Consider the following 4,719-nt stretch of genomic DNA (forward strand, 5'->3'; position numbering starts at 1 on the left):
ACTTTAGGTCATAATGCATTCTTAAAATTCTCTTTTCCACCACAAAAATAAATGTTTTTTTCACCATCCCACACAAAATGAATGGAGAATTAAACTTTTAAAGTTTGGAAAAGGACAATAGAATAATTACAAGGAAAGAAGAAAGAAGGCAAATGTAATATAAGAATAGAAATAAATAAATTACAGATGAGGAAATGAAAGATAAAACTAGTGACTGAGTCCAAGAGTTGGTTCATTGAGATTAATAAAGAGAGAGAAAGTGAGAGCAAGAGGTTAAAACAGAAAGTAAAAGAGACAGAAAGAGAGAGAGAGAGGAAAAAAAAACCATTAGCTAAACTAATAAAGAATAAAAGCATATGCATGAGGGACAGTAAGAAGGCATAAATGCACAGAATTATTATTAGAATAGAAAAAATAGGCATTAATACAAAGAAACTGAAAAGAATTTTGGGAGAATACTTTGCTCAATTCTGTAGAAATAAATTTGAAACCTGGGATGAAAGGAATAAATTACTAGGACATATCCTGGGAGCACCCTACCCTGCCACGCAGAACCAGCTGAGCACAGCTGGGCCCATTTGCTGCCGTCGCCAGCGCTGATAACTCCCCTTTGTACAGAGCTCCGGCCTTGGTCAAGTCACCTCCCCACAGAGCAGCTCTCTTCACCCTGCACAGCCCTGTGAGCCCAGCAGCATGGTGGTGAAACACCCTGAGTTCCTCAGGGAAGATAAGGAGGCTGGTCTTCAAGTCTGATGTGGAAAGTTCGACCTGGTGTCCGTGTCCACCAGCCTTTTTCACAGGCAATGTCTATGTCATCCTAAAGATGGTGCAGCTGAGGAATGGGAATCTGTAGTATGATCTCCATACTGGCTGGGTGATGAGTGCAATCAGAATGAGAGTGGGGTGGCTGCCACCTTCATTGTGCAGCTAGATGACTTACCTGAATAGCCAAGTCATGCAGCCTTGTGAGGTCCAGGGCTTCAAGTTGGCCACCTTCCTTGGCTGCTTTAAGTTTGGCATCAAATACAAAAAAGGGGGCATGGCATCTGCATTTGGGCCTGTGGTACCCGATGAAGTGGTGGTGCAGAGACTTTTCCAGGTCAAAGGGCAGCATGTGATCCACACCACTGAGGTATGCGTGTCCTAGGAGAGCTTCAACAATGGCAATTGTTTCATCCTAGACCTGGGCAACAACATTTACCAGTAGGGTGGCTCCAACAGCAACCAATTTGAGAGACAGCAGCCATGCAGGTTTCCAAGAACATCTAAGACAACGAGCAGAATGGCCAGGTCCGAGTGCATGTGTCTGCGGAGGGCACCGAGCCTAAGGTGATGCTCCAGGTGTCAGGCCCCAAGCCGGCTCTGCCCACAGGTACTGAGGACACAGGCTAGGAGGATGTGGCCAACCACAAGGCAGTCAAGCTCTACAAGGTCTCCAGTGGTGCAGACACCATGTCAGTCTCCTTCAGGGCTGATGAGAACCCCTTTGCCAAGGAAGCATTAAGGTCAGAGGACTGCTTCACCCTGGACCATGGAACTGATGAGAAAAACTTTGTCTGGAAAGACAAGCAGGCCAACATGGAGGAGAAAAAGCCCACTCTCAAAAGAGCCTCAGTTTTCATCCCTAAGATTGCCTACCCCATGCTAACCCAAGGCTCCGTCCTTCCCAAGGGTGGTAAGACCCCACTTGTCAAGCAGTTTTTCAAGAACTGGACCAAATGGACAGCCTGGGCCTGGCCTTCCTCTCCAGCCACATTGCCAGTGTGGAGCATGTGCCCGTTGACACTGCCACCCTGCACACCTCAGTGCCATGGCTGCCCAACGCTGCATGAGGATGATGGCACAGGCCAGAAAGAGATCTGGAGAATTGAAGGTACCAACAAAGTACCTGTGAATCCTGCCACCTAGGGGCAGATCTGTGGTGGTGACAGCTACATCATTCTGTACAACTATTGTCATGGTGGCTGCCAGGGACAGACTGGCAGGGAGCCCAGTCTACCCAGGATATGGTTGCTACATCTACCATTCTGACCTCCCAGCTGGATGAGGAGCTGGGAGATATCTCTGTCCAGAGCTGTGTGGTCCAAGGCAAGGAGCCCACCCACTTCACAAGCCTATTTGGTAGGAAGCCCATGATCGTCTACCAGGGTGGTGTCTCCCACAAGGGTGGGCAGACAACTCCTGCTGGTACCCGCATCTTCCAGCAGCTCTGGAAGCACTGAAGTGGTTGTGATGAAACCTGAGGCTGGTGCACTGAACTGCAATGTTGCCTTTGTCCTGAAAACCACCTTAGCTGCCTAACTGAATCAGAGAAGCTGAGGACTCAGGGGGGTGCTCAGAGTGTCGTGGGCCCAATCTGTGCAGGTGGTAGAATGCAGCAAGACAGCTTCTTGAAGGCCCTGGGCTGCCTACCACACATCCCTATAGCTGAAGGACAAGAGGTTGGATGTCCACTCTCCCTGCTTCTTTGCCTGCTCCAATAAGATTGGACTTTTTGTGATCAAAGAGGTACCTGGCAAGCTCATGCAGGAAGATCCAGCCACTGATGACATCATGCTCCTGGAGACCTGGGACTTACATCTTTGTCTGGGTTGGAAACAGTTCTCAAGAAGAGGAAAAGGCAGAAGCTTTGGCCTCTGTTAAGCGGTACATCAAGATGGATCAAGCTAATTGGAATAGAAGGACTCCCATCATTGCTGTGAAGCAAGGCTTTGAGGCTCCTTCCTTTGTGGGCTGGTTGCTTGGCTGGGATGACAACTACTGTCTGTTGATCCCTTGGACGGGGTCATGTCTGAGCTGGGAGCCTGAGGAAGAGCAGGGCCCACCAATGTCACCGGTCAGTGCCTCTTAGAAATGCCCACCCCTCAGAGACCCTACAATGAGCAGGGCAACACTGGTGCATTTGTTTGTTTCATAATAGCCAAAAACAACCCTGTAGAAATTCAGAGTCCTTGCAAATTGTCTCCAATATCTGTGCTTTGTAAATTTAGTTCAGTAAGAGCTTTTGAAGTATGTTAAAAACAGAAAGCATATACTGGACAAGACATAAAAGTTGTCAAGGGGCTATCATCATTAAAATGACTGATCCAGGCATTTTTGCTGGCCAACCTATAAAATCTTGAAGAAATAAGTAACTCTGAGTCTATTTGAAAATACTTCTGATGATAGAGATAAAAGGGAAGTTTATGCATGTGTTCTATGGAGCCACTGTTACCAAAACCTGACAAATAAAATGGCACAATAAAATGAATAAAAATCTCACCTTATTATTGTTGCAAAAATCAAAATAAAGTGTTGTTAAATAAAGCACAGCCACATATTACAAGAAAAGTACAGCACAACCACATGGAGTCTATACCAGGAATGCAAGGTGATTCAACATATGGAAATCTATTAACATGGTGTCCATATTAATATATCAAAGATGAGAAGTCATTTGACTGTCTTGATAAATGCCATGAAATCCCTTGGTAATGTTTTTTAGAACTTTTAAAACAGATATTTCCTTAATCATAGTATTGAATTATCATGAGCTTAGTGGTGAAATACTAGAAAAATTTCCAGTGAAGTCAGAGACAAGCAAAAGATGCCTACCATGATTATTATTTTTATTTTTCTGGAGGAACTAGCAATGCCTTCATCCCAAATACAGGAAAGGTAGTCATAAAACTTAGAAGGAATGATGTTAAATTATCATTATTTGCAGATAATAATATCTATCCTAGCACTGAAAAATGAGAAAAAAAAACAATAACTACTACAATTAGAAATTCAGTAGGTTGACTGTACAAGGTTAATATACAAAATTTAGTTGCTTTCCTAAGTTTAAATAATAACAATGGAAAATATAATGAAAGAAAAGCCACATTTATTAAATAAAAAATAGTTAAAGCACCTAAAAATAAATGCCCAGATCTATTTGAAGAAAACTTTAAAACTCTACTGTTGGGTCTAAAAGACCTAAATTAATATGGAGAACTGATCTTTTCTTACATAAGAATGATCAGTTTTATATAGATAAAGCAATGTTTTACATCCATTTTTCCCCCAAGGACCTTTTTAGACTTTAGACTTTTTGACTTATCGCCCCTACCCGGTGAAATTTTAATACCACACATATATTGTATATCTGTTTCTGTACTGTATGTATTATCTATTGTATATCTATATGTATGTTATACATAGAAAAGGTAAGTTTTTGGCCCACCAAGAACCAATTTTTGCCACAAGATAGATGTTTTCCCTTAATTAAAAAATTTAATTCAGTGTCAATTAAAATATCAACAGTAATTTTTTTGGCACTAGATTCATTGATTCAAACTTACAAAACTGACCAGAAAATTTTAAAAATAAGAATAATGAGGGGTCTAGTATGCCCAGGTATTAAACATTATAGAACAACAGCAATAAATATTTTGTAATAGATTTTTCAGAATAGATGTTCCATTATTAGAGCCATTACATGGGGGATTTTAGTGTGTGATGAAAATGGATTATCAAACAAATGGAACTGGAACAATTGTTTAGCCATGGAGGTGAGGATAGGGAGCTGGGTCTCTATTTTACTCTATCACAAAATAAATAAGATGATTCAAATATTTCAACATAAAAATGATACCATACAAGTAATAGAAGAAGAAAATATAAGAAAAATATTTGTGTCTTCTTGGTAAAACCCTGAAGTAATAAAATGAAAGATTAATAGCTTTGCATACAAAT

At 41.6% G+C, this 4,719-nt stretch overlaps 1 pseudogene; it reads left to right on the forward strand.

The window, feature by feature from the left end:
- The first annotated feature begins 690 nt into the window (after nt 1-690).
- Nucleotides 691-2,808, forward strand: LOC119544311 (annotated as a pseudogene).
- Nucleotides 2,809-4,719: the final 1,911 nt, after the last annotated feature.

This window comes from Choloepus didactylus, chromosome 9 (genome assembly GCF_015220235.1).
Source record: "Choloepus didactylus isolate mChoDid1 chromosome 9, mChoDid1.pri, whole genome shotgun sequence".
Lineage (NCBI taxonomy): Eukaryota > Metazoa > Chordata > Mammalia > Pilosa > Megalonychidae > Choloepus > Choloepus didactylus.